Raw genomic sequence first — 10,307 nt, 5'->3', positions numbered from 1 at the left:
GATTAGTGATGTGGAGCACTTCTTCATGTGCCTATTGGCAATCTGTGTGTCTTCTTTTGAAAAATGTCTATTCAACAACTAGAATATAGAGCTATGTACTGGGAGGGCTTCGGGGAGAAGAAGAAGAAGAAAAAAAAGAAGATTGGCAACAAATGTTAACTCAGGTGCCAATCTTTAAAAAAAAAAAATCTATTCAGAGCCTCTGCCCATTTTTTAATCAGGTTTTTTTCTATTGAGTTGTATGTACAATGTATTTCTTTGTGTTGCTCTTGAATTATATTCAGCTCTAAAAAGTTCTATGTGAGCTTGCATATTTAATACTGTATATTTAAATCTTAACTTTCTTTTTCAAGAAAAACATCTTGGACCCTTTTCCTTAATGATATTAAGGAACTTCCAAATACATCCTAAATGATCACATTGAATTTCTGCAACTATACCCTAAAACACTAAGTTAATATTTATATTGCATTATTTTTCAGGTGTGAAAATGAAACCAAATTCAAAACAGAAGAAGTATTCTGGGCTTACAATTTCTGCCCTACTCCGTACTCCTGGACTGCACTTCTGGGCCTTATTTTATATCTTGTTTTCTTCGCACCTGGTAAACCAAAGGCTATTGTTGTGTTAATTAAATTGTCTCTTTTTAGAGGAGACAAGCTACTCTTTTTAAAATTCCTTACATAGTACTTTACTGAAATTTTTACTTTTGTATTTCTCAGGAATGGGACCAATGCCTTGGACTGTGAATTCTGAAATATATCCCCTTTGGGCAAGAAGTACCGGAAACGCATGTTCATCTGGAATAAACTGGATTTTCAACGTTCTGGTTTCATTGACATTTTTACACACAGCAGAGTATCTCACATACTATGGTAAGAGAGTATTTTTTCCAGCTATAGTTTCATTTTTATTTTTCCTACTGTTTTTAGATATGCTATCATTTGTGATTGAAAAGACTAGATGGTTATATTTTTGCTGTTATAAATATCTCTGTGTGGCTTTCTTGTTCCCCAAAGTCCTTGGAAATGGACCTGGAAAAAAAGAAGAGGAATTCTCCCTTCCTGAGGAGCACTGCTTCTTGTCCCTCAGCGCTTCATAGCCTTCACCCACCCACCCACTCTCCCAACCCAAACATTTCCCAGCTATCTCGCCAGTTGGAAATCTTCACAGCAGAGCTGTTAGTTTAATGAAGAAGCACAAACAACAGAGAATGGTAGAAAGAGGTAGGCAGGAAGTCTAGGGCTAATGCTTGAAGATGTCCCACGACAGGGATGGAGTCCTGTCCAAGAGCAGAATCAGGGTAGGGCTGAAAGTAGCTCCCCCAAATGTCGTGCTGGGAGTTATGCCTTCCACTGTATCATCTACGCCATTCAGGCCACGGCATGTGCATTTCAGTGTCCACTGAGAATGGCACTTACCACTGCCAAAACTGTAAACATAACAGAAGAGTTCAAGTGAAAAGGTGTGGAGGCCATAACTCAAAGAAAACAATATTGGGAAGTGGCTGAATTAGGAAAAAACTTTGGGAAGGTACTTCAAGTCCATTTTTACCAAAATGAAATGTCTTTCTTTTTTTAGCAAGATGATTTCTTCATTGTCTGTATAAGTTTATAGATTGTGATTGGATTCTAAATTGATGAAATATGAGGTTTTCACTCTAACCCTCTAAGCCTCTATGCTGTATATGGAATGCCTGCTGCTTAGGCCATCCTCTGATCCCCTCCCCTATCACTCACCTCCCTTCATCTCACCCCACCCCATGATCTAAGCACTCATGATTCCTTTTTGCAATAACAGGTTCGTTTGTCAGCCCCTCTCCCCTTACTGCTGGACCATAAGTCCCATGAGCTCAGGCAAGTACTACACCTTGTTCACCATTAAATTCCCAGTGCCTTCCAGGGTGTGCCATTCACTTGATAAGCACTCAGAAGTGTCTGTCAAATGAATACACATGCAGATGAATTTTGTAGATGAGTGATGAATAAAGGAAACATTATAAAAATTTATTCCTCCTCCCTTCTGAACATGCTGAATTGGTATTTACTTTTATTTAATACTATTTATCTACTGAGTATTATCTATATAAACTCTTCTCTCTCCCAACCACCATTTAGAACATTTAGAAATACTTATTTTCTTGGAAAGGAAATGCACTGGCATTTTAAACTGGATATATATTCAGTATGTTCAGCTTTATCCCACTTGGCAATTAAAACTTTTACATAAATTCATAAAGTTATCTTCCTGACACCATGAGTATGAGCACAATAAATATTTACCCATATTTGCTGATTCCTGAGAACACATTTAAGACCTAAATATAGACTAACATCCTGAGGAAGCATTTTTTATAGAAATTCATAGACCAAATAATAGTCTACTTGGTAAGACTTCTAATAGCAAAGCTCCTCTTTCTTGAATTTATACTGCCAGAAAAACATGAGGCAACAGAAGTAAAATTTAAATAGGGCCTAGCCAGACTTCTTTCAAAAATATCCCATTAGAAGAAGCTTTTTGCTTTGTTACTAAGCCAAGCTTCTATCATGTCAGTGCACCGGTCAGTCCATTAGGTCTACTGCTTTCTAGTACTGGAACAATATTTCAGTTCAGGTTCATTTTTTCCCTGTTTTTTTTTGATGTACATTTTAATCTACATGTTACTGATTTATGTAAGGTATATGTTTCTATTCCTAATTTATGAATATACACCATAATCATGTATTTCTCTGGAAATATCCATGTCTTTCTATTTCCTTCTTTTTTTGTTTTGTAAGACCTCAGATTTTGATTCCTTCATAAACTATACTGCTTAGACAGGTCTGCCTTGGACCCCATCCAGTAATGTTTTGTAATATTACTAAAAATTATCATTAAACTGTCACCAGTATACCATTTTATGTATAGCATGTGTGACTAAAGTGATCCTTTGGAGAGCATTAGATCAAAGTTCCTGGGTTGAGGTATTGAAATTTAATCAAACATGGTCTTTGATTCCTCATTTTGCATAATTCAATTAAATACCTGTCTTAATCTGAAACTTAATGTAGGACTCTAATAAGATTTATTTCCTTCCGAATAAAGCTGAGGAGTATCTGCACTGTTTAACAATCCTGACAGACATTTTTTCCATTTTCATTCTGAGGGGGGAATAATTAAGAAAGTGAGTTACATAATTGACCTGCCCGTTACATGCAGTAGGTCACAGCCTCCGGGCCTGCCCACACCTCTGTGGCTTAACCACAGGTCTCACCAGAGAAGCCCACTTAGCTTTGGCGTTTGCTTGCTTTAGATTCCTCAGATTTAATAAAAGGGTCTTGTATTTTAATAGAATTTCCCTGATGTTATTTGGCTTGGGAATCTGGGTCACAAGCAAGAAGCTGCACGGCATTCAAGAATCTTCCTAACCCATCTAGTTGGTTTTAACTGTACGAGTTTAGCACTAACAGATTTGATTTGTTACTTCTGATCATGCCTCTCTTCCTAAATTGTGAATTGTGATGAATATTTCCTCAATACTACATTTTATAAAGCCAAACTAGGTTTGCTCTGTTAGAGTTTTTGGAGTTTAGAGCCTGGTTTAGTCTAAAATGTTATACCAGTTGCACTTTTTTTTTTCTGTTTCTCATCATCATGATTATGATCCTTTCTTTGTTCCTCTCTGCTAAAGATTCCAATTCTGTTCTTGCCTCCACAACTTTGCTTATCTGTAAACAGACCACAGGACTTCATCTCCTTTCATTTTTTTCTTGAAACTCCCACATTCTCCAAAAGCTAGCTTGTCAGTATCACCTTTTTGATGAAAACATTCCCAATTTATTGGTCATACCAACCTTGTTCCACTCTATCTCTGAAAGCATCTGTTGTGTTCCCTACTCATTTAGTAGAATTTGATTACTCTGTCTATCACTTTTTTGAGCAGCTAACATCCAAATTCTAACAGGCATGTAACATACATTATTTTATTCTTGCAGTTTGGCAAGGCAGGAATTATTTTCTCCATTAAATCAGGAAACTAAGGTCAAGAGAATTTAAGAAACTGCCCAAGGATTCAGCCTGGGTTGCTTTGTGATTGTCAGACTCTACAGAGCCATGGTGCCTTCCTTTCACTGTAACACTCAGCCACGCATCCCAGATTACCTAGTATTATTTTTTGGTTATTTACCAAGTATAAGACATAAAAAAATGTATGTTTGTAGTAAGTATTCAATGTGAACCAAACAAATGAAATAAATGAGCCCTATATTTGTAAATAGAGTTGTGTTTTTATTAAAGAGAATTTGATTTATACAAGTCCAGCTCCTTAAGATTGTATGGCTTCTGATGACTTAATCTAACAAACTATGTCTTGATTTAGTCAACTCTTTAATATTTTTTCTAATTTCTCATAATTTATCTCTATTTCCCTTCTGTTTTCTCACGGCTCCTCATTCCAGAGAGCAGATTCTTTTGGGTGGCAAATTGAGCAGCATTTTTCCTCTGTAGTTTTCCTTGAGCCTTCCCAAGAAATGCTTCTGTGTATATTCCTGAAATGGTTATTTATACGTATGTCTTTAAGAATGTAGTCTTAATAATGTCTTTCCTATTCTGTAATGATTCAGCAGAACTGAGAAATGTTAATTCAGTTCTTTAATTGCTATGCTATTCATCTTAAAGACATATTTGAAAGTCAAGCTTTATGTTGTCTAGTTTAGCCCTTTATTTCAGATCTGTTACTCAATATATTCCATCTGGCAGTCAACAAGAGCACATTCATTCTCTAGACGCTCCAGTGTGTCAGGCTCTGTACTAGGGAACCCACAGACAAACAAGCCATAGACTCTGCCCTTAAGACCACTTTTGCTACTGAAACAGAAGAGGATGTCTCTCTCTCAAGCATCTCATAACCATCTCTCCAAAACCTGGTCCTGATTTGGGTTGTAAAATTTATAGAATTATAAACTTAAATCATAGCTGAGAAACCATCTTATTTTGCTGAATCAGGAAACTGAGGGCCAGAGAAGAGGTTAAGTGACTATTTAGAAGTCACATAGCAAGATTGAAATCCAGATTTTCCAACTCCCAATCTGATATCCTTTCTCCAGCCTTTGTCCCATTAGTTTGTCATCTTCCTTCCCCCATCTCATATACACGATGGTCTGGACCAAAGGCCTAAAATTAGGCAAGGACTCCATTATAGTTAGTTGTTTCCATCCATCGAAAGTGAAAGCATAGGTTCTTATATTTAAATTGGGAATTGGACTATATAAGGAAAGGCCATCTTGGAAATATGTAAGAACATGCTCAAGTCACATACTCATATATCTCATCCATCTTGGCTTGCTGAATTGACACTTGGAAAACACAACCAGGTAGTAATTATGTCTTTGTGGTTGTGCTGCATTGACATGCATAGTCTTACAGCAGAACAAAATTCTCTGACCTCATGGAGCTTACATTCTAGAGGAGGAAAATAAAACAAATTAGTAAGCTTTATAGTATGTCAGATGGTGATAAGTGCTCTGCACCAAAAGAAAAAGAGGACAACTATAAGGATCTAAGAGAAGGAACAAGGAGACTAGTTAGGAGACCACTGCAGCAGTGCAGATGCGGGAGGATGGCTGTCAGATCACAGACATCAGCGGAATGAGGACAAGTGGTCATCTTCAGATTATATTTGAAGGCAGATCCAACAGGACTAACCAGCAGATTGGATACTGGGCAGGAGAGTGAGAGAAAAGTCAAGGTTGACTATCAGACTTTTGGAATGAGAGACCAGAAGGATAGAGTTGCCATGTACTCCAGTGAGTCATGAGTTCAGCAGTGTCATCATTGTATGTGGGTTCTGGAAATACTAGATAAATGAGAAAGGAATTTCTCCCTCAAAGTGCCTCCAGTCTAGTAGACAAGACAAATAATACATGCACATAATTATAATATTTCTTGGTTATTATGATAGGAGGCCTCAGCAAAGTGCTGTGAAAGCACATAGAGAAAAGTTATCTCTATCCAGCCACATGAGAAAAGACTGCAAAGCAGAAGTTACATCTGAACCTGGTCTATCATTCTTCTTGAGTTTGGCCTTACAAGTTTAGAAAGGCAAATTACATTATATTCACAGGATTAGAACAATTAGAGTAAACCAGGCTGGCAGTAATTTTTGGTTCCATTTCATACCACAGTTATGCATGACTGACCAGAAAGGAAAGTCAAAATCAAGGACTGTTTCTAACCTAGGCCCCTCTCTCTCTATATATAGACCATATTTATATAGACTAAGTATATCTATGTGTATTTATACATACATATTATTTTCCATTGCAGGAGCCTTCTTCCTTTATGCTGGATTCGCTGCCGTGGGACTCCTTTTCATCTATGGCTGTCTTCCTGAGACCAAAGGGAAAAAATTAGAGGAAATTGAATCACTCTTTGACAACAGGCTATGTACATGTGGCGCTTCAGATTCTGATGAAGGGAGATACAGTGAATATATTCGGGTGAAGGGAAGTAACTATCATCTTTCTGACAACGATGCTTGTGATGTGGAATAAATTTCAGCTGCTGATATATTTAGTCATTTAAACAAACTTGGGGGAGAAGAGCAGCAATGGATGACCTCACTGCCCTGCTTCTAATCTGGTTCTTTCCACAGTCTAGTTTGGAATGACTTCATATTCTAGAATATTTGATTAGGAGGAAGAGACAACCATGATGACATTGTTTTTTTCACAAGCAGAAATGTAAAAAAATATTTACGGAGATTTTAAACTAATAATTATTGAGCAAATATGTGCAATTCCTTCCTGAGGTAGTCTAAAATGAATACTGTATCCAGTGACTTCAGTGGTATCCTTTTTTCCTAAGACCATATATATTATTAGTGGCAGTTGAGTCAGTGCTGATCTAGCCAAATCATAATATGTATGATATACTTATAAAGAAGGATTCTGGGATATGATCCAAGGGTGTTTTCTGTCAAAACATGGCCTATTGGCCCTAAATTTTCCTAAGGACAAGTAGCTTATCTGTGATCAGCTATTAGAAAGTAAATTCCCTTTAAGCTTTCATCAACAGATTCGAAAGTGCCTGCTACAAGGGCACAGCTGTCCTTATCTCCTTTGGATTCCATATTTGGTTTCTCTCTCCAATTCAGCTCTTGAGAGTTCTTCAGAAACTGACTATGTACAGGCTATTTTGAACATTATGAAAAGCAGGTCTTTTAGGGTTTATTTTCATACATATTTTTTTGCAGCAGTGATAAGTATACATTTGCACAGATAAGCTAACAAGTTTTGATAAGTATATTTTATTACTAGAAAGTAAGAAAGAAAAGATTTTTCTGGACCCCTGATCGAGTTAGTCACTTAGGTATGCAACTTCAACACAAAATAGAGCTACATCTTCAACTGTACTTCAGGGTCAGTTTTTGTTCATGCCAGAATCACCTGATATTCACCACACCTGCAATAGTCAACTCTGGAGTCCTATTTGTGCCTTCATTTGTGTTAAATAGCTGCTAGCAGACTATTTTCCCCCCCTCTTTTAATCAAATTTCTCAAACAAAAAAGGAAGAAAATCAGTGACAGAAATAATCCTGCTGTTATTGATGTTTGTTCAGTTAAAGAGTGGGACTTATTTTTTTCTTAACTTATTAACTCTTCCTAATGGAATTGTCACATTTTATTACCTAATAGTACTTTGTCTTTTTTTACTCTAAGAACATAAACCAGTTTTTATTTTTGCACACCCTGTCTTGTTTTCCCTGACAATTTACCAAAAAAAAAAAAAAAAAAAAAGATACATAGATTTGTCTGAGAGTGTTTCCTTTTTTCTCATGGTTGGCTTGGGTTTTTTCCTTCTTGTCTAAAAATTGGGATTATGTATTGGAACAGATTGCTGGTTCTCATACAGCACATAACTTTAAGAAATGTTGACTTACCACATGCCTACAATGTCTTTTCAAAGTGTTCATTGGTTTTTATGCTCATTCATCAAGGAACTCTAATTTTTGCTCTTATATTAAGAATTATATAGTATGTACAAAATTATTCATAAATTACTTATTAGTTCCAGTGAAAATATGAATGACTCACCTGTGGCCAGTTAGGAACACATAAGTTTGGTGCATGTTAACATGGCTCTAAACATTAAATAAGGTACTTTTTGGAATGAAAAGGTGGCTGTCTCTAAATTCAATGTGTTTCTGCCAGTCTCCAAGATGTTTTGTTCTTCTCTTAAAGTCTGGCTTGTTCCCATCACAGTTATCAAAGCTGAGAATGTAGCCAAGAAGGTTCATTCTCTCAGCATCCAGGGGTATGATACGTGTTTAAACGGTCACTTTACTGGCCTAAAAATCCTTCAGCCAAAAAAGTTTTCTCCCTTTGGTCATGTCATGTAATAAAAAATATTATTTTTTCCTTCAATTAGGTGCTTTGACAATTGATTTATAAGGGGATAGTAATATTAATTTTTCCCAGAAAAGATGAGATTTAATGGAGAAAATTATTATTCTATTGATATTTCTTACCCCGTAAGAAATTTCTTATCTGTGTAATATTTCTCACAGATCAAGTGAAGTGGAAAACAAGCTACTGTGTGGTAAAATCAGAATATGATGGGGAGAAAAAATATTTAGACCAATAAAGTGCCCTCTTTAAAAATTTATGTTTCTGATTTATCCAAGCAATTGCCTCAATTCTTCTCTTTATTGTATATATAGCCTTAACTATATGCTTACATACTCAGCTGGGCTGAATGCACAGTAACTTTATTAAAGGAGCAACTCGACTCTTATTATTTCCTAAAGCAGAACATGGCCTGTTCTCCCCGACGTAAGCAAATGGTGTTTGCAACTCTCCATCCATAAATGCACATAACAGGGAAAATCAGCCACAGCTCTCCTCCCCTATTCTCCTCGACTTCTTTAAAGGACTATTTGTTATTTATATAATGATAAAGATAGATAATATTCCATATCTTTGAAGTACAAGACAGAGAGGCATAGTTATAAGAATTATTTATAATTTTTTAAAAACAAATAACTACTTGAAAAGGAACCTTATAAAATTAGGGTATTATTTTTAGATTCAGTGAACATTTATAGTATATTAAAAATTGAATGTTTGAATTTTGCAGGCTTTTTTATATTACGCACCTTTTGAGTTCTCAGAGTCTTTGGCTACCACTATCAACTTGAAAACATTCCGTTTTCATTCCGAAACATCATGAAATACATATTTTATAGGACGATTTGTTTATATGTGTTATATTTGACTTACCATATTAAAGCACATTAAGCATCATGCTTTTAACTGAAATTATAGGTTTCCTTCTAAACATGCTGCAGATTCAACAGAGGTATATTATGTTTCAGGGAAATTTAGTGAAGGAGGTCATCACCCCTATTGAGGCTTAGCCTGGATGGCTGATGAGATCTGCACTAGACTTAAGAGAATATAACATTTCATCTGCCTCTGAACACATAAGGCTGAATGTGATGTCACATAGGTTTTACACATTTGGTATTAATATTTTTCTTCAATATAAACATTCCTAATAATTTTGATGGTTGCACCTTAGTCAATAATTATCCAAGACATGATTTTTAATATGTATCTAAAGATCTAAATTAAAATTAGACTTAAAATGTAGTATTTCCATTTGAATTTTGTTCCCAGTCATATGCGGTAGTTAGTTCCCTGATAGAAAATGCTGTGAAAGTAATGCTATCAAGTGCTTTTTCATAATTTTATTTTACCACTGAACCAGATTTTAGTATATGTCTAAACATTATTCTCTAAGTTATTCACTCTAAAATGGTAAATCCATTAAAGCAAAGAATTTATAAATTGTTTACTATAATTTCAAAATCAGTTATCCAGAGGAAGAATGAAGAGGAAAAATGTAAGTTGACGACTTACCCTTTTGCTTTTACACAGAAAGTAAAATTGAAATGTATTGTAATAATCCACAGATCCTGGGGGAGGACAGTCTAGAAAATACTATCCATATGTTTTCTAAGAGAGTCTCACTTTATAAACTTTATCAGTGTCATTAAATACTGTAATGCAGTGAGGGGAGTGGGAGGATTCTTTTGATTTTATTTCATTGGCATAGTAATTAAGAACAATAAAATTAATGAGATGTTTTGTTATAATCAGATTTTTTTTTTTTTTACCATTCTCCTAGTTATAAAATCTTAAATTATACTAAGCACATAACAACTCAGATTTATACAGTTATTGGGACAAGTTTTAAATTACCAATTTCAGACCTTTGCACTAACTATGAATAAAAGAATGACATAACAGGTCAGAAGCAGAGAATTC

General features: G+C 35.4%; 1 long non-coding RNA gene across 1 annotated transcript; it reads right to left on the bottom strand.

Moving 5' to 3' along the window:
• Nucleotides 1-4,245: 4,245 nt before the first annotated feature.
• Nucleotides 4,246-6,277, bottom strand: LOC138922988 (uncharacterized). Its single transcript, XR_011436107.1, has 2 exons — nucleotides 5,297-6,277; nucleotides 4,246-4,526 (listed from the first exon to the last, which is right to left on the bottom strand). It is a non-coding gene; the product is annotated as an uncharacterized lncRNA (long non-coding RNA).
• Nucleotides 6,278-10,307: the final 4,030 nt, after the last annotated feature.

Source organism: Equus caballus, unplaced genomic scaffold, assembly GCF_041296265.1.
Source record: "Equus caballus isolate H_3958 breed thoroughbred unplaced genomic scaffold, TB-T2T haplotype2-0000437, whole genome shotgun sequence".
Taxonomy (NCBI): domain Eukaryota; kingdom Metazoa; phylum Chordata; class Mammalia; order Perissodactyla; family Equidae; genus Equus; species Equus caballus.
Note: the sequence above shows the minus strand (reverse complement) of the source record. Positions and strands in the feature narration are given on the sequence as shown.